Source organism: Ambystoma mexicanum, assembly GCF_040938575.1.
Source record: "Ambystoma mexicanum isolate Mex_15411 chromosome 12 unlocalized genomic scaffold, UKY_AmexF1_1 Mex_chr12_unloc.1, whole genome shotgun sequence".
Lineage (NCBI taxonomy): Eukaryota > Metazoa > Chordata > Amphibia > Caudata > Ambystomatidae > Ambystoma > Ambystoma mexicanum.
The window spans coordinates 7,258,877-7,279,874 of record NW_027182322.1 but is presented as its reverse complement, the minus strand read 5'-3'; the positions used below and the strand labels follow the sequence as shown (position 1 = coordinate 7,279,874).

The 20,998-nt window shown below is 45.7% G+C and overlaps 3 non-coding genes across 3 annotated transcripts; all 3 read right to left on the bottom strand.

Moving 5' to 3' along the window:
- Positions 1 to 1,500: 1,500 nt before the first annotated feature.
- On the bottom strand, positions 1,501 to 1,572 carry TRNAH-GUG (transfer RNA histidin (anticodon GUG)). Its single transcript has one exon. It is a non-coding gene; the product is annotated as a tRNA-His (tRNA).
- An 11,775-nt stretch (positions 1,573 to 13,347) lies between these two features.
- Positions 13,348 to 13,419, bottom strand: TRNAH-GUG (transfer RNA histidin (anticodon GUG)). Its single transcript has one exon. It is a non-coding gene; the product is annotated as a tRNA-His (tRNA).
- A 2,278-nt stretch (positions 13,420 to 15,697) lies between these two features.
- Positions 15,698 to 15,769, bottom strand: TRNAH-GUG (transfer RNA histidin (anticodon GUG)). Its single transcript has one exon. It is a non-coding gene; the product is annotated as a tRNA-His (tRNA).
- Between the last annotated feature and the right edge of the window lie 5,229 nt (positions 15,770 to 20,998).

Sequence of the window (20,998 nt, the reverse complement as noted above, 5' to 3'; positions counted from 1 at the left end):
CTTCCCGTCTCGCCCGCATACATGGATGCACGTTCACGCCTCCTCCTTCTCTCGGCTTCATACGGGGATCATATCTCCTCCCTGTCTCACCCTCATGCAGGGATGCATGACCAATGCTCCTTCCCTTCTCGCCTGCATACATGGATGCACGTTCACGCCTCCTCCTTCTCTCGGCTTCATACGGGGATCATATCTCCTCCCTGTCTCACCCTCATGCAGGGATGCATGACCAATGCTCCTTCCTGTCTCGCCCGCATACATGGATGCACGTTCACGCCTCCTCATTCTCTCGGCTTCATACGGGGATCATATCTCCTCCCTGTCTCACCCTCATGCAGGGATGCATGACCAATGCTCCTTCCCTTCTCGCCTGCATACATGGATGCACGTTCACGCCTCCTCCTTTTCTCGGCTTCATACGGGGATCATATCTCCTCAATGTCTCACCCTCACTTCCAACATGTGTAACTTCTTGTTCTCTTTGACGTCTGGGGCATGGGTGGCTACTGCACAGCTCTAGATGTCGCCCACCTGCAAGGTGCTATGGAAAGCACTTTTCCACATTGGACGTGCTATATTAACCCCCTCTCCCCAAATACAATAAAAATAAAGAAATATATGTGCTTCCATAATGTCTACCTTCTAATGTTTCATATGTGTCAGCACATTGTCCTCCTCCTGACCACATTCTAAAACTATGTGCAAATTGTTCCTTCCATAAACTGTCACTTCCTTGGCCCTTTATTTATAATGACTGTTATACTCTCTCTCTTTCCGCCACAGTATAAAAATGCCTAGCACACCTCATGATTGGACTAAGAAATTCCTGTCATTTAGTTGGAAATGATTTTCCCATTATCCCCAAAAACTCCTCACTGTGTCTAAGAACGCTTTTTTTCACAGGACAATACAGATCAGATTGACTTGAAAGGTCCTTTCACGCGACTACAGAATGCCTCTCATTCCACTAAAAGATACGCCAGTGCCTACAATAGCCTAGGACTAGACTATGAGTCCCAATGTAGAAAGACCACAAGTCCACAGATATGCCTGTTTATTTAAACATCTGTATTATCATCATCGTGTGACTGTAAAGGCGGGACCTCGCGCTCTCTGTAACGCGCTCCATTGGCAACATCAGTTAAATGTCGTTGGTTCAATCCCTCGCGGATGTTGTTTTTATTCCCATTTGTAACTGGGAAATACTGTCGCTGCAATACATATGTCTTAATCAAGCTAGTGGTTATTGACGTAAATGGCAGTGTTATAATGTTTCATGTACTGCAAATGTCACCACATAATGCGCTCTTGATTAGATTTGGTTGAAATACATTACAGTCACCCGATGAAAAAGTGTGCAAAGAGCATTAAAGAAACAAAAGGTTCATAACAGTAACAGGACATCGAATTGTTTCAGTCCTCCACAGAGATTGCCAATGTATTAATGGAAATTCTAAAATATCTGCCCAACTGCCGTGACGTGACATTGCCTCACCACAATGCCGTGACTCGGATTCGAACCGAGGTTGCTGCGGCCACAACACAGAGCACTAACCACTATACGATCACGGCGAGCTACTTGGGCTGCTACAATGTGACGTTCCACCTCTATCATAAGCTGTACTCCATCTGTGATGTCATGACTCATGTTTGAATTAAAGGTTGGTTGTGATGTTATCCATGAGAATAAGTGGACACCTGATCCCCAGTCACTTATTTAAGATCTCAATAATCAAGTCAGAATCCAAAGGAAAGTCATCAAAGTGGAGCCAATTAGAAATAATATAGTTACACAAACCTGGCAATGGTGCGGCAGCCAGGGCCGATAATGGCCCGCCAGCCTGAGAGCAGGAAAGTGTGAGAGCAGTGATGGTCTTGTGAGAGTTTACAGCTGTTATTGACCCTGTCCCCTTCCATTGCAGAGTTTTCTCCCTATAAGAAGTGCAGAGGCTCCCTCCGGGGTGCTAATAGTAAATTTATTTTTTTGCGCAGGAGAAGTGCTCTTCACCAATTGCACGTGCCAAATCACCCGAAGGCCACCACCATAAAATTCAGGCATTCATGTTCATGCGTCCTCCATGTTATGTCCTTATAAAGGGATGCATGTTCATGATGACTCCATGTCACACCTGCATACAAGGATGCATGTTCATGCCGCCTCGTTCTCTTGGCTTCATACAGGGATTTTATCTCCTCCCTGTCTCACCCTCATGCAGGGATGCATGACCAATGCTCCTTCCCTTCTCGCCCGCATACATGGATGCACGTTCATGTCTCCTCGTTCTCTCGGCTTCATACAGGGATTTTATCTCCTCCCTGTCTCACCCTCGGGAAGGGATGCATGACCAATGCTCCTTCCCGTCTCGCCCGCATACATGGATGCACGTTCACGCCTCCTCCTTCTCTCGGCTTCATACGGGGATCATATCTCCTCCCTGTCTCACCCTCATGCAGGGATGCATGACCAATGCTCCTTCCTGTCTCGCCCGCATACATGGATGCACGTTCACGCCTCCTCCTTCTCTCGGCTTCATACGGGGATCATATCTCCTCCCTGTCTCACCCTCATGCAGGGATGCATGACCAATGCTCCTTCCTGTCTCGCCCGCATACATGAATGCACGTTCAAGCCTCCTCCTTCTCTGGGCTTCATACGGGGATCATATCTCCTCCCTGTCTCACCCTCATGCAGGGATGCATGACCAATGCTCCTTCCCTTCTCGCCTGCATACATGGATGCACGTTCACGCCTCCTCCTTTTCTCGGCTTCATACGGGGATCATATCTCCTCAATGTCTCACCCTCACTTCCAACATGTGTAATTTCTTGTTCTCTTTGACGTCTGGGGCATGGGTGGCTACTGCACAGCTCTAGATGTCGCCCACCTGCAAGGTGCTATGGAAAGCACTTTTCCACATTGGACGTGCTATATTAACCCCCTCTCCCCAAATACAATAAAAATAAAGAAATATATGTGCTTCCATAATGTCTACCTTCTAATGTTTCATATGTGTAAGCACATTGTCCTCCTCCTGACCACATTCTAAAACTATGTGCAAATTGTTCCTTCCATAAACTGTCACTTCCTTGGCCCTTTATTTATAATGACTGTTATACTCTCTCTCTTTCCGCCACAGTATAAAAAAGCCTAGCACACCTCATGATTGGACTAAGAAATTCCTGTCATTTAGTTGGAAATGATTTTCCCATTATCCCCAAAAACTCCTCACTGTGTCTAAGAACGCTTTTTTTCACAGGACAATACAGATCAGATTGACTTGAAAGGTCCTTTCACGCGACTACAGAATGCCTCTCATTCCACTAAAAGATACGCCAGTGCCTACAATAGCCTAGGACTAGACTATGAGTCCCAATGTAGAAAGACGACAAGTCCACAGATATGCCTGTTTATTTAAACATCTGTATTATCATCAGCGTGTGACTGTAAAGGCGGGACCTCGCGCTCTCTGCAACGCGCTCCATTGGCAACATCAGTTAAATGTCGTTGGTTCAATCCCTCGCGGATGTTGTTTTTATTCCCATTTGTAACTGGGAAATACTGTCGCTGAAATACATATGTCTTAATCAAGCTAGTGGTTATTGACGTAAATGGCAGTGTTATAATGTTTCATGTACTGCAAATGTCACCACATAATGCGCTCTTAATTAGATTTGGTTGAAATACATTACAGTCACCCGATGAAAAAGTGTGCAAAGAGCATTAAAGAAACAAAAGGTTCATAACAGTAACAGGACATATCGAATTGTTTCAGTCCTCCACAGAGATTGCCAATGTATTAATGGAAATTCTAAAATATCTGCCCAACTGCCGTGACATTGCCTCACCGCAATGCCGTGACTCGGATCCGAACCGAGGTTGCTGCGGCCACAACACAGAGTACTAACCACTATACGATCACGGCGAGCTACTTGGGCAGCTACAATGTGATGTTCCACCTCTATCATAAGCTGTACTCCATCTGTGATGTCATGACTCATGTTTGAATTAAAGGTTGGTTGTGATGTTATCCATGAGAATAAGTGGACACCTGATCCCCAGTCACTTATTTAAGATCTCAATAATCAAGTCAGAATCCAAATGAAAGTCATCAAAGTGGAGCCAATTAGAAATAATATAGTTACACAAACCTGGCAATGCTGCGGCAGCCAGGGCCGATAATGGCCCGCCAGCCTGAGAGCAGGAAAGTGTGAGAGCAGTGATGGTCTTGTGAGAGTTTACAGCTGTTATTGAACCTTTCCCCTTCCATTGCAGAGTTTTCTCCCTATAAGAAGTGCAGAGGCTCCCTCCGGGGTGCTAATAGTACATTTATTTTTTTGCGCAGGAGAAGTGCTCTTCACCAATTGCACGTGCCAAATCACCCGAAGGCCACCACCATAAAATTCAGGCATTCATGTTCATGCGTCCTCCATGTTATGTCCTTATAAAGGGATGCATGTTCATGATGACTCCATGTCACACCTGCATACAAGGATGCATGTTCATGCCGCCTCGTTCTCTTGGCTTCATAAAGGGATTTTATCTCCTCCCTGTCTCACCCTCATGCAGGGATGCATGACCAATGCTCCTTCCCTTCTCGCCCGCATACATGGATGCACGTTCATGTCTTCTCGTTCTCTCGGCTTCATACGGGGATTTTATCTCCTCCCTGTCTCACCCTCAGGAAGGGATGCATGACCAATGCTCCTTCCCGTCTCGCCCGCATACATGGATGCATGTTCACGCCTCCTCCTTCTCTCGGCTTCATACGGGGATCATATCTCCTCCCTGTCTCACCCACATGCAGGGATGCATGACCAATGCTCCTTCCTGTCTCGCCCGCATACATGGATGCACGTTCACGCCTCCTCCTTCTCTCGGCTTCATACGGGGATCATATCTCCTCCCTGTCTCACCCTTATGCAGGGATGCATGACCAACGCTCCTTCCTGTCTCGCCCGCATACATGGATGCACGTTCAAGCCTCCTCCTTCTCTCGGCTTCATACGGGGATCATATCTCCTCCCTGTCTCACCCTCATGCAGGGATGCATGACCAATGCTCCTTCCCTTCTCGCCTGCATACATGGATGCACGTTCACGCCTCCTCCTTCTCTCGGCTTCATACGGGGATCATATCTCCTCAATGTCTCACCCTCACTTCCAACATGTGTAACTTCTTGTTCTCTTTGACGTCTGGGGCATGGGTGGCTACTGCACAGATCTAGATGTCGCCCACCTGCAAGTTGCTATGGAAAGCACTTTTCCACATTGGACGTGCTATATTAACCCCCTCTCCCCAAATACAATAAAAATAAAGAAATATATGTGCTTCCATAATGTCTACCTTCTAATGTTTCATATGTGTAAGCACATTGTCCTCCTCCTGACCACATTCTAAAACTATGTGCAAATTGTTCCTTCCATAAACTGTCACTTCCTTGGCCCTTTATTTATAATGACTGTTATACTCTCTCTCTTTCCGCCACAGTATAAAAAAGCCTAGCACACCTCATGATTGGACTAAGAAATTCCTGTCATTTAGTTGGAAATGATTTTCCCATTATCCCCAAAAACTCCTCACTGTGTCTAAGAACGCTTTTTTTCACAGGACAATACAGATCAGATTGACTTGAAAGGTCCTTTCACGCGACTACAGAATGCCTCTCATTCCACTAAAAGATACGCCAGTGCCTACAATATCCTAGGACTAGACTATGAGTCCCAATGTAGAAAGACCACAAGTCCACAGATATGCCTGTTTATTTAAACATCTGTATTATTATCAGCGTGTGACTGTAAAGGCGGGACCTCGCGCTCTCTGTAACGCGCTCAATTGGCAACATCAGTTAAATGTCGTTGGTTCAATCCCTCGCGGATGTTGTTTTTATTCCCATTTGTAACTGGGAAATACTGTCGCTGCAATACATATGTCTTAATCAAGCTAGTGGTTATTGACGTAAATGGCAGTGTTATAATGTTTCATGTACTGCAAATGTCACCACATAATGCGCTCTTAATTAGATTTGGTTGAAATACATTACAGTCACCCGATGAAAAAGTGTGCAAAGAGCATTAAAGAAACAAAAGGTTCATAACAGTAACAGGACATATCGAATTGTTTCAGTCCTCCACAGAGATTGCCAATGTATTAATGGAAATTCTAAAATATCTGCCCAACTGCCATGACATTGCCTCACCGCAATGCCGTGACTCAGAATCGAACCGAGGTTGCTGCGGCCACAACGCAGAGTACTAACCACTATACAATCACGGCGAGCTACTTGGGCTGCTACAATGTGACGTTCCACCTCTATCATAAGCTGTACTCCATCTGTGATGTCATGACTCATGTTTGAATTAAAGGTTGGTTGTGATGTTATCCATGAGAATAAGTGGACACCTGATCCCCAGTCACTTATTTAAGATCTCAATAATCAAGTCAGAATCCAAATGAAAGTCATCAAAGTGGAACCAATTAGAAATAATATAGTTACACAAACCTGGCAATGGTGCGGCAGCCAGGGCCGATAATGGCCCGCAGCCTGAGAGCAGGAAAGTGTGAGAGCAGTGATGGTCTTGTGAGAGTTTACAGCTGTTATTGACCCTGTCCCCTTCCATTGCAGAGTTTTCTCCCTATAAGAAGTGCAGAGGCTCCCTCCGGGGTGCTAATTGTAAATTTATTTTTTTGCACAGGAGAAGTGCTCTTTGCCAATTGCACGTGCCAAATCACCCGAATGCCACCACCATAAAATTCAGGCATTCATGTTCATGCGTCCTCCATGTTATGTCCTTATAAAGGGATGCATGTTCATGATGACTCCATGTCACACCTGCATACAAGGATGCATGTTCATGCCGCCTCGTTCTCTTGGCTTCATACAGGGATTTTATCTTCTCCCTGTCTCACCCTCATGCAGGGATGCATGACCAATGCTCCTTCCCTTCTCGCCCGCATACATGGATGCACGTTCATGTCTCCTCGTTCTCTCGGCTTCATACGGGGATTTTATCTCCTCCCTGTCTCACCCTCGGGAAGGGATGCATGACCAATGCTCCTTCCCGTCTCGCCCGCATACATGGATGCACGTTCACGCCTCCTCCTTCTCTCGGCTTCATACAGGGATCATATCTCCTCCCTGTCTCACCCTCATGCAGGGATGCATGACCAATGCTCCTTCCCTTCTCGCCTGCATACATGGATGCACGTTCACGCCTCCTCCTTCTCTCGGCTTCATACGGGGATCATATCTCCTCCCTGTCTCACCCTCATGCAGGGATGCATGACCAATGCTCCTTCCTGTCTCGCCCGCATACATGGATGCACGTTCACGCCTCCTCCTTCTCTCGGCTTCATACGGGGATCATATCTCCTCCCTGTCTCACCCTCATGCAGGGATGCATGACCAATGCTCCTTCCCTTCTCGCCTGCATACATGGATGCACGTTCACGCCTCCTCCTTTTCTCGGCTTCATACGGGGATCATATCTCCTCAATGTCTCACCCTCACTTCCAACATATGTAACTTCTTGTTCTCTTTGACGTCTGGGGCATGGGTGGCTACTGCACAGCTCTAGATGTCGCCCATCTGCAAGGTGCTATGGAAAGCACTTTTCCACATTGGACGTGCTATATTAACCCCCTCTCCCCAAATACAATAAAAATAAAGAAATATATGTGCTTCCATAATGTCTACCTTCTAATGTTTCATATGTGTAAGCACATTGTCCTCCTCCTGACCACATTCTAAAACTATGTGCAAATTGTTCCTTCTATAAACTGTCACTTCCTTGGCCCTTTATTTATAATGACTGTTATACTCTCTCTCTTTCCGCCACAGTATTAAAATGCCTAGCACACCTCATGATTGGAATAAGAAATTCCTGTCATTTAGTTGGAAATGATTTTCCCATTATCCCCAAAAACTCCTCACTGTGTCTAAGAACGCTTTTTTTCACAGGACAATACAGATCAGATTGACTTGAAAGGTCCTTTCACGCGACTACAGAATGCCTCTCATTCCACTAAAAGATACGCCAGTGCCTACAATAGCCTAGGACTAGACTATGAGTCCCAATGTAGAAAGACCACAAGTCCACAGATTTGCCTGTTTATTTAAACATCTGTATTATCATCAGCGTGTGACTGTAAAGGCGGGACTTTGCGCTCTCTGTAACGCGCTCCATTGGCAACATCATTTAAATGTCGTTGGTTCAATCCCTCGCGGATGTTGTTTTTATTCCCATTTGTAACTGGGAAATACTGTCGCTGCAATACATATGTCTTAATCAAACTAGTGGTTATTGACGTAAATGGCAGTGTTATAATGTTTCATGTACTGCAAATGTCACCACATAATGCGCTCTTAATTAGATTTGGTTGAAATACATTACAGTCACCCGATGAAAAAGTGTGCAAAGAGCATTAAAGAAACAAAAGGTTCATAACAGTAACAGGACATATCGAATTGTTTCAGTCCTCCACAGAGATTGCCAATGTATTAATGGAAATTCTAAAATATCTGCCCAACTGCCGTGACATTGCCTCACCGCAACGCCGTGACTCTGATTCGAACCGAGTTTGCTGCGGCCACCAGAGTACTAACCACTATACGATCACGGCGAGCTACTTGGGCTGCTACAATGTGACGTTCCACCTCTATCATAAGCTGTACTCCATCTTTGATGTCATGACTCATGTTTGAATTAAAGGTTGGTTGTGATGTTATCCATGAGAATAAGTGGACACCTGATCCCCAGTCACTTATTTAAGATCTCAATAATCAAGTCAGAATCCAAATGAAAGTCATCAAAGTGGAGCCAATTAGAAATAATATAGTTACACAAACCTGGCAATGGTGCGGCAGCCAGGGCCGATAATGGCCCGCCAGCCTGAGAGCAGGAAAGTGTGAGAGCAGTGATGGTCTTGTGAGAGTTTACAGCTGTTATTGACCCTCTCCCCTTCCATTGCAGAGTTTTCTCCCTATAAGAAGTGCATAGGCTCCCTCCGGGGTGCTAATAGTAAATTTATTTTTTTGCGCAGGAGAAGTGCTCTTCGCCAATTGCACGTGCCAAATCACCCGAAGGCCACCACCATAAAATTCAGGCATTCATGTTCATGCGTCCTCCATGTTATGTCCTTATAAAGGGATGCATGTTCATGATGACTCCATGTCACACCTGCATACAAGGATGCATGTTCATGCCGCCTCGTTCTCTTGGCTTCATACAGGGATTTTATCTTCTCCCTGTCTCACCCTCATGCAGGGATGCATGACCAATGCTCCTTCCCTTCTCGCCTGCATACATGGATGCACGTTCATGTCTCCTCGTTCTCTCGGCTTCATACGGGGATTTTATCTCCTCCCTGTCTCACCCTCGGGAAGGGATGCATGACCAATGCTCCTTCCCGTCTCGCCCGCATACATGGATGCACGTTCACGCCTCCTCCTTCTCTCGGCTTCATACGGGGATCATATCTCCTCCCTGTCTCACCCTCATGAGGGGATGCATGACCAATGCTCCTTCCCTTCTCGCCTGCATACATGGATGCACGTTCACGCCTCCTCCTTCTCTCGGCTTCATACGGGGATCATATCTCCTCCCTGTCTCACCCTCATGCAGGGATGCATGACCAATGCTCCTTCCTGTCTCGCCCGCATACATGGATGCACGTTCACGCCTCCTCCTTCTCTCGGCTTCATACGGGGATCATATCTCCTCCCTGTCTCACCCTCATGCAGGGATGCATGACCAATGCTCCTTCCCTTCTCGCCTGCATACATGGATGCACGTTCACGCCTCCTCCTTTTCTCGGCTTCATACAGGGATCATATCTCCTCAATGTCTCACCCTCACTTCCAACATGTGTAACTTCTTGTTCTCTTTGACGTCTGGGGCATGGGTGGCTACTGCACAGCTCTAGATGTCGCCCACCTGCAAGGTGCTATGGAAAGCACTTTTCCACATTGGACGTGCTATATTAACACCCTCTACCCAAATACATCCCCAAATACAATAAAAATAAAGAAATATATGTGCTTCCATAATGTCTACCTTCTAATGTTTCATATGTGTAAGCACATTGTCCTCCTCCTGACCACATTCTAAAACTATGTGCAAATTGTTCCTTCCATAAACTGTCACTTCCTTGGCCCTTTATTTATAATGACTGTTATACTCTCTCTCTTTCCGCCACAGTATAAAAATGCCTAGCACACCTCATGATTGGACTAAGAAATTCCTGTCATTTAGTTGGAAATGATTTTCCCATTATCCCCAAAAACTCCTCACTGTGTCTAAGAACGCTTTTTTTCACAGGACAATACAGATCAGATTGACTTGAAAGGTCCTTTCACGCGACTACAGAATGCCTCTCATTCCACTAAAAGATACGCCAGTGCCTACAATAGCCTAGGACTAGACTATGAGTCCCAATGTAGAAAGACCACAAGTCCACAGATATGCCTGTTTATTTAAACATCTGTATTATCATCAGCGTGTGACTGTAAAGGCGGGACTTTGCGCTCTCTGTAACGCGCTCCATTGGCAACATCAGTTAAATGTCGTTGGTTCAATCCCTCGCGGATGTTGTTTTTATTCCCATTTGTAACTGGGAAATACTGTCGCTGCAATACATATGTCTTAATCAAGCTAGTGGTTATTGACGTAAATGGCAGTGTTATAATGTTTCATGTACTGCAAATGTCACCATATAATGCGCTCTTAATTAGATTTGGTTGAAATACATTACAGTCACCCGATGAAAAAGTGTGCAAAGAGCATTAAAGAAACAAAAGGTTCATAACAGTAACAGGACATATCGAATTGTTTCAGTCCTCCACAGAGATTGCCAATGTGTTAATGGAAATTCTAAAATATCTGCCCAACTGCCGTGACATTGCCTCTGCTGCGGCCACAACGCAGAGTACTAACCACTATACGATCACGGCGAGCTACTTGGGCAGCTACAATGTGATGTTCCACCTCTATCATAAGCTGTACTCCATCTGTGATGTCATGACTCATGTTTGAATTAAAGGTTGGTTGTGATGTTATCCATGAGAATAAGTGGACACCTGATCCCCAGTCACTTATTTAAGATCTCAATAATCAAGTCAGAATCCAAATGAAAGTCATCAAAGTGGAGCCAATTAGAAATAATATAGTTACACAAACCTGGCAATGGTGCGGCAGCCAGGGCCGATAATGGCCCGCCAGCCTGAGAGCAGGAAAGTGTGAGAGCAGTGATGGTCTTGTGAGAGTTTACAGCTGTTATTGAACCTTTCCCCTTCCATTGCAGAGTTTTCTCCCTATAAGAAGTGCAGAGGCTCCCTCCGGGGTGCTAATAGTACATTTATTTTTTTGCGCAGGAGAAGTGCTCTTCACCAATTGCACGTGCCAAATCACCCGAAGGCCACCACCATAAAATTCAGGCATTCATGTTCATGCGTCCTCCATGTTATGTCCTTATAAAGGGATGCATGTTCATGATGACTCCATGTCACACCTGCATACAAGGATGCATGTTCATGCCGCCTCGTTCTCTTGGCTTCATAAAGGGATTTTATCTCCTCCCTGTCTCACCCTCATGCAGGGATGCATGACCAATGCTCCTTCCCTTCTCGCCCGCATACATGGATGCACGTTCATGTCTTCTCGTTCTCTCGGCTTCATACGGGGATTTTATCTCCTCCCTGTCTCACCCTCCGGAAGGGATGCATGACCAATGCTCCTTCCCGTCTCGCCCGCATACATGGATGCATGTTCACGCCTCCTCCTTCTCTCGGCTTCATACGGGGATCATATCTCCTCCCTGTCTCACCCACATGCAGGGATGCATGACCAATGCTCCTTCCTGTCTCGCCCGCATACATGGATGCACGTTCACGCCTCCTCCTTCTCTCGGCTTCATACGGGGATCATATCTCCTCCCTGTCTCACCCTCATGCAGGGATGCATGACCAATGCTCCTTCCCTTCTCGCCTGCATACATGGATGCACGTTCACGCCTCCTCCTTCTCTCGGCTTTATACGGGGATCATATCTCCTCCCTGTCTCACCCTTATGCAGGGATGCATGACCAACGCTCCTTCCTGTCTCGCCCGCATACATGGATGCACGTTCAAGCCTCCTCCTTCTCTCGGCTTCATACGGGGATCATATCTCCTCCCTGTCTCACCCTCATGCAGGGATGCATGACCAATGCTCCTTCCCTTCTCGCCTGCATACATGGATGCACGTTCACGCCTCCTCCTTCTCTCGGCTTCATACGGGGATCATATCTCCTCAATGTCTCACCCTCACTTCCAACATGTGTAACTTCTTGTTCTCTTTGACGTCTGGGGCATGGGTGGCTACTGCACAGATCTAGATGTCGCCCACCTGCAAGTTGCTATGGAAAGCACTTTTCCACATTGGACGTGCTATATTAACCCCCTCTCCCCAAATACAATAAAAATAAAGAAATATATGTGCTTCCATAATGTCTACCTTCTAATGTTTCATATGTGTAAGCACATTGTCCTCCTCCTGACCACATTCTAAAACTATGTGCAAATTGTTCCTTCCATAAACTGTCACTTCCTTGGCCCTTTATTTATAATGACTGTTATACTCTCTCTCTTTCCGCCACAGTATAAAAAAGCCTAGCACACCTCATGATTGGACTAAGAAATTCCTGTCATTTAGTTGGAAATGATTTTCCCATTATCCCCAAAAACTCCTCACTGTGTCTAAGAACGCTTTTTTTCACAGGACAATACAGATCAGATTGACTTGAAAGGTCCTTTCACGCGACTACAGAATGCCTCTCATTCCACTAAAAGATACGCCAGTGCCTACAATATCCTAGGACTAGACTATGAGTCCCAATGTAGAAAGACCACAAGTCCACAGATATGCCTGTTTATTTAAACATCTGTATTATCATCAGCGTGTGACTGTAAAGGCGGGACCTCGCGCTCTCTGTAACGCGCTCAATTGGCAACATCAGTTAAATGTCGTTGGTTCAATCCCTCGCGGATGTTGTTTTTATTCCCATTTGTAACTGGGAAATACTGTCGCTGCAATACATATGTCTTAATCAAGCTAGTGGTTATTGACGTAAATGGCAGTGTTATAATGTTTCATGTACTGCAAATGTCACCACATAATGCGCTCTTAATTAGATTTGGTTGAAATACATTACAGTCACCCGATGAAAAAGTGTGCAAAGAGCATTAAAGAAACAAAAGGTTCATAACAGTAACAGGACATATCGAATTGTTTCAGTCCTCCACAGAGATTGCCAATGTATTAATGGAAATTCTAAAATATCTGCCCAACTGCCATGACATTGCCTCACCGCAATGCCGTGACTCGGAATCGAACCGAGGTTGCTGCGGCCACAACGCAGAGTACTAACCACTATACGATCACGGCGAGCTACTTGGGCTGCTACAATGTGACGTTCCACCTCTATCATAAGCTGTACTCCATCTGTGATGTCATGACTCATGTTTGAATTAAAGGTTGGTTGTGATGTTATCCATGAGAATAAGTGGACACCTGATCCCCAGTCACTTATTTAAGATCTCAATAATCAAGTCAGAATCCAAATGAAAGTCATCAAAGTGGAACCAATTAGAAATAATATAGTTACACAAACCTGGCAATGGTGCGGCAGCCAGGGCCGATAATGGCCCGCAGCCTGAGAGCAGGAAAGTGTGAGAGCAGTGATGGTCTTGTGAGAGTTTACAGCTGTTATTGACCCTGTCCCCTTCCATTGCAGAGTTTTCTCCCTATAAGAAGTGCAGAGGCTCCCTCCGGGGTGCTAATAGTAAATTTATTTTTTTGCACAGGAGAAGTGCTCTTTGCCAATTGCACGTGCCAAATCACCCGAATGCCACCACCATAAAATTCAGGCATTCATGTTCATGCGTCCTCCATGTTATGTCCTTATAAAGGGATGCATGTTCATGATGACTCCATGTCACACCTGCATACAAGGATGCATGTTCATGCCGCCTCGTTCTCTTGGCTTCATACAGGGATTTTATCTTCTCCCTGTCTCACCCTCATGCAGGGATGCATGACCAATGCTCCTTCCCTTCTCGCCCGCATACATGGATGCACGTTCATGTCTCCTCGTTCTCTCGGCTTCATACAGGGATTTTATCTCCTCCCTGTCTCACCCTCGGGAAGGGATGCATGACCAATGCTCCTTCCCGTCTCGCCCGCATACATGGATGCACGTTCACGCCTCCTCCTTCTCTCGGCTTCATACAGGGATCATATCTCCTCCCTGTCTCACCCTCATGCAGGGATGCATGACCAATGCTCCTTCCCTTCTCGCCTGCATACATGGATGCACGTTCACGCCTCCTCCTTCTCTCGGCTTCATACGGGGATCATATCTCCTCCCTGTCTCACCCTCATGCAGGGATGCATGACCAATGCTCCTTCCTGTCTCGCCCGCATACATGGATGCACGTTCACGCCTCCTCCTTCTCTCGGCTTCATACGGGGATCATATCTCCTCCCTGTCTCACCCTCATGCAGGGATGCATGACCAATGCTCCTTCCCTTCTCGCCTGCATACATGGATGCACGTTCACGCCTCCTCCTTTTCTCGGCTTCATACGGGGATCATATCTCCTCAATGTCTCACCCTCACTTCCAACATATGTAACTTCTTGTTCTCTTTGACGTCTGGGGCATGGGTGGCTACTGCACAGCTCTAGATGTCGCCCACCTGCAAGGTGCTATGGAAAGCACTTTTCCACATTGGACGTGCTATATTAACCCCCTCTCCCCAAATACAATAAAAATAAAGAAATATATGTGCTTCCATAATGTCTACCTTCTAATGTTTCATATGTGTAAGCACATTGTCCTCCTCCTGACCACATTCTAAAACTATGTGCAAATTGTTCCTTCTATAAACTGTCACTTCCTTGGCCCTTTATTTATAATGACTGTTATACTCTCTCTCTTTCCGCCACAGTATTAAAATGCCTAGCACACCTCATGATTGGAATAAGAAATTCCTGTCATTTAGTTGGAAATGATTTTCCCATTATCCCCAAAAACTCCTCACTGTGTCTAAGAACGCTTTTTTTCACAGGACAATACAGATCAGATTGACTTGAAAGGTCCTTTCACGCGACTACAGAATGCCTCTCATTCCACTAAAAGATACGCCAGTGCCTACAATAGCCTAGGACTAGACTATGAGTCCCAATGTAGAAAGACCACAAGTCCACAGATTTGCCTGTTTATTTAAACATCTGTATTATCATCAGCGTGTGACTGTAAAGGCGGGACTTTGCGCTCTCTGTAACGCGCTCCATTGGCAACATCATTTAAATGTCGTTGGTTCAATCCCTCGCGGATGTTGTTTTTATTCCCATTTGTAACTGGGAAATACTGTCGCTGCAATACATATGTCTTAATCAAACTAGTGGTTATTGACGTAAATGGCAGTGTTATAATGTTTCATGTACTGCAAATGTCACCACATAATGCGCTCTTAATTAGATTTGGTTGAAATACATTACAGTCACCCGATGAAAAAGTGTGCAAAGAGCATTAAAGAAACAAAAGGTTCATAACAGTAACAGGACATATCGAATTGTTTCAGTCCTCCACAGAGATTGCCAATGTATTAATGGAAATTCTAAAATATCTGCCCAACTGCCGTGACATTGCCTCACCGCAATGCCGTGACTCGGATTCGAACCGAGGTTGCTGCGGCCACAACGCAGAGTACTAACCACTATACGATCACGGCGAGCTACTTGGGCTGCTACAATGTGACGTTCCACCTCTATCATAAGCTGTACTCCATCTGTGATGTCATGACTCATGTTTGAATTAAAGGTTGGTTGTGATGTTATCCATGAGAATAAGTGGACACCTGATCCCCAGTCACTTATTTAAGATCTCAATAATCAAGTCAGAATCCAAATGAAAGTCATCAAAGTGGAGCCAATTAGAAATAATATAGTTACACAAACCTGGCAATGGTGCGGCAGCCAGGGCCGATAATGGCCCGCCAGCCTGAGAGCAGGAAAGTGTGAGAGCAGTGATGGTCTTGTGAGAGTTTACAGCTGTTATTGACCCTCTCCCCTTCCATTGCAGAGTTTTCTCCCTATAAGAAGTGCATAGGCTCCCTCCGGGGTGCTAATAGTAAATTTATTTTTTTGCGCAGGAGAAGTGCTCTTCGCCAATTGCACGTGCCAAATCACCCGAAGGCCACCACCATAAAATTCAGGCATTCATGTTCATGCGTCCTCCATGTTATGTCCTTATAAAGGGATGCATGTTCATGATGACTCCATGTCACACCTGCATACAAGGATGCATGTTCATGCCGCCTCGTTCTCTTGGCTTCATACAGGGATTTTATCTTCTCCCTGTCTCACCCTCATGCAGGGATGCATGACCAATGCTCCTTCCCTTCTCGCCCGCATACATGGATGCACGTTCATGTCTCCTCGTTCTCTCGGCTTCATACGGGGATTTTATCTCCTCCCTGTCTCACCCTCGGGAAGGGATGCATGACCAATGCTCCTTCCCGTCTCGCCCGCATACATGGATGCACGTTCACGCCTCCTCCTTCTCTCGGCTTCATACGGGGATCATATCTCCTCCCTGTCTCACCCTCATGAGGGGATGCATGACCAATGCTCCTTCCCTTCTCGCCTGCATACATGGATGCACGTTCACGCCTCCTCCTTCTCTCGGCTTCATACGGGGATCATATCTCCTCCCTGTCTCACCCTCATGCAGGGATGCATGACCAATGCTCCTTCCTGTCTCGCCCGCATACATGGATGCACGTTCACGCCTCCTCCTTCTCTCGGCTTCATACGGGGATCATATCTCCTCCCTGTCTCACCCTCATGCAGGGATGCATGACCAATGCTCCTTCCCTTCTCGCCTGCATACATGGATGCACGTTCACGCCTCCTCCTTTTCTCGGCTTCATACAGGGATCATATCTCCTCAATGTCTCACCCTCACTTCCAACATGTGTAACTTCTTGTTCTCTTTGACGTCTGGGGCATGGGTGGCTACTGCACAGCTCTAGATGTCGCCCACCTGCAAGGTGCTATGGAAAGCACTTTTCCACATTGGACGTGCTATATTAACACCCTCTACCCAAATACATCCCCAAATACAATAAAAATAAAGAAATATATGTGCTTCCATAATGTCTACCTTCTAATGTTTCATATGTGTAAGCACATTGTCCTCCTCCTGACCACATTCTAAAACTATGTGCAAATTGTTCCTTCCATAAACTGTCACTTCCTTGGCCCTTTATTTATAATGACTGTTATACTCTCTCTCTTTCCGCCACAGTATAAAAATGCCTAGCACACCTCATGATTGGACTAAGAAATTCCTGTCATTTAGTTGGAAATGATTTTCCCATTATCCCCAAAAACTCCTCACTGTGTCTAAGAACGCTTTTTTTCACAGGACAATACAGATCAGATTGACTTGAAAGGTCCTTTCACGCGACTACAGAATGCCTCTCATTCCACTAAAAGATACGCCAGTGCCTACAATAGCCTAGGACTAGACTATGAGTCCCAATGTAGAAAGACCACAAGTCCACAGATATGCCTGTTTATTTAAACATCTGTATTATCATCAGCGTGTGACTGTAAAGGCGGGACTTTGCGCTCTCTGTAACGCGCTCCATTGGCAACATCAGTTAAATGTCGTTGGTTCAATCCCTCGCGGATGTTGTTTTTATTCCCATTTGTAACTGGGAAATACTGTCGCTGCAATACATATGTCTTAATCAAGCTAGTGGTTATTGACGTAAATGGCAGTGTTATAATGTTTCATGTACTGCAAATGTCACCATATAATGCGCTCTTAATTAGATTTGGTTGAAATACATTACAGTCACCCGATGAAAAAGTGTGCAAAGAGCATTAAAGAAACAAAAGGTTCATAACAGTAACAGGACATATCGAATTGTTTCAGTCCTCCACAGAGATTGCCAATGTGTTAATGGAAATTCTAAAATATCTGCCCAACTGCCGTGACATTGCCTCTGCTGCGGCCACAACGCAGAGTACTAACCACTATACGATCACGGCGAGCTACTTGGGCTGCTACAATGTGACGTTCCACCTCTATCATAAGCTGTACTCCATCTGTGATGTCATGACTCATGTTTGAATTAAAGGTTGGTTGTGATGTTATACATGAGAATAAGTGGACACCTGATCCCCAGTCACTTATTTAAGATCTCAATAATCAAGTCAGAATCCAAATGAAAGTCATCAAAGTGGAGCCAATTAGAAATAATATAGTTACACAAACCTGGCAATGGTGCGGCAGCCAGGGCCGATAATGGCCCGCCAGCCTGAGAGCAGGAAAGTGTGAGAGCAGTGATGGTCTTGTGAGAGTTTACAGCTGTTATTGACCCTGTCCCCTTCCATTGCAGAGTTTTCTCCCTATAAGAAGTGCAGAGGCTCCCTCCGGGGTGCTAATAGTAAATTTATTTTTTTGCACAGGAGAAGTGCTCTTTGCCAATTGCACGTGCCAAATCACCCGAAGGCCACCACCATAAAATTCAGGCATTCATGTTCATGCGTCCTCCATGTTATGTCCTTATAAAGGGATGCATGTTCATGATGACTCCATGTCACACCTGCATACAAGGATGCATGTTCATGCCGCCTCGTTCTCTTGGCTTCATAAAGGGATTTTATCTCCTCCCTGTCTCACCCTCATGCAGGGATGCATGACCAATGCTCCTTCCCTTCTCGCCCGCATACATGTATGCACGTTCATGTCTTCTCGTTCTCTCGGCTTCATACGGGGATTTTATCTCCTCCCTGTCTCACCCTCAGGAAGGGATGCATGACCAATGCTCCTTCCCGTCTCGCCCGCATACATGGATGCACGTTCACGCCTCCTCCTTCTCTCGGCTTCATACGGGGATCATATCTCCTCCCTGTCTCACCCTCATGCAGGGATGCATGACCAATGCTCCTTCCTGTCTCGCCCGCATACATGGATGCACGTTCACGCCTCCTCCTTCTCTCGGCTTCATACGGGGATCATATCTCCTCCCTGTCTCACCCTCATGCAGGGATGCATGACCAATGCTCCTTCCCTTCTCGCCTGCATACATGGATGCACGTTCACGCCTCCTCCTTCTCTCGGCTTCATACGGGGATCATATCTCCTCCCTGTCTCACCCTCATGCAGGGATGCATGACCAACGCTCCTTCCTGTCTCGCCCGCATACATGGATGCACGTTCACGCCTCCTCCTTCTCTTGGCTTCATACGGGGATCATATCTCCTCCCTGTCTCACCCTCATGCAGGGATGCATGACCAATGCTCCTTCCCTTCTCGCCTGCATACATGGATGCACGTTCACGCCTCCTCCTTCTCTCGGCTTCATACGGGGATCATATCCCCTCAATGTCTCACCCTCACTTCCAACATGTGTAACTTCTTGTTCTCTTTGACGTCTGGGGCATGGGTGGCTACTGCACAGATCTAGATGTCGCCCACCTGCAAGGTGCTATGGAAAGCACTTTTCCACATTGGACGTGCTATATTAACCCCCTCTCCCCAAATACAATAAAAATAAAGAAATATATGTGCTTCCATAATGTCTACCTTCTAATGTTTCATATGTGTAAGCACATTGTCCTCCTCCTGACCACATTCTAAAACTATGTGCAAATTGTTCCTTCCATAAACTGTCACTTCCTTGGCCCTTTATTTATAATGACTGTTATACTCACTCTCTTTCCGCCACAGTATAAAAAAGCCTAGCACACCTCATGATTGGACTAAGAAATTCCTGTCATTTAGTTGGAAATGATTTTCCCATTATCCCCAAAAACTCCTCACTGTGTCTAAGAACGCTTTTTTTCACAGGACAATACAGATCAGATTGACTTGAAAGGTCCTTTCACGTGACTACAGAATGCCTCTCATTCCACTAAAAGATACGCTAGTGCCTACAATAGCCTAGGACTAGACTATGAGTCCCAATGTAGAAAGACCACAAGTCCACAGATATGCCTGTTTATTTAAACATCTGTATTATCATCAGCGTGTGACTGTAAAGGCGGGACCTCGCGCTCTCTGTAACGCGCTCCATTGGCAACATCAGTTAAATGTCGTTGGTTCAATCCCTCGCAGATGTTGTTTTTATTCCCATTTGTAACTGGGAAATACTGTCGCTGCAATACATATGTCTTAATCATGCTAGTAGTTATTGACGTAAATGGCAGTGTTATAATGTTTCATGTACTGCAAATGTCACCACATAATGCGCTCTTAATTAGATTTGGTTGAAATACATTACAGTCACCCGATGAAAAAGTGTGCAAAGAGCATTAAAGAAACAAAAGGTTCATAACAGTAAGGACATATCGAATTGTTTCAGTCCTCCACAGAGATTGCCAATGTATTAATGGAAATTCTAAAATATCTGACCAACTGCTGTGATGTGACATTGCCTCACCGCAATGCCGTGACTCGGATTCGAACCGAGTTTGCTGCGGCCACAACGCAGAGTACTAATCACTATACGATCACGGCGAGCTACTTGGGCTGCTACAATGTTACGTTCCACCTCTATCATAAGCTGTACTCCATCTGTGATGTCATGACTCATGTTTGAATTAAAGGTTGGTTGTGATGTTATCCATGAGAATAAGTGGACACCTGATCCCCAGTCACTTATTTAAGATCTCAATAATCAAGTCAGAATCCAAATGAAAGTCATCAAAGTGGAGCCAATTAGAAATAATATAGTTACACAAACCTGGCAATGGTGCGGCAGCCAGGGCCGATAATGGCCCGCCAGCCTGAGAGCAGGAAAGTGTGAGAGAAGTGATGGTCTTGTGAGAGTTTACAGCTGTTATTGACCCTGTCCCCTTCCATTGCAGAGTTTTCTCCCTATAAGAAGTGCAGAGGCTCCCTCCGGGGTGCTAATAGTAAATTTTTTTTTTTTGCGCAGGAGAAG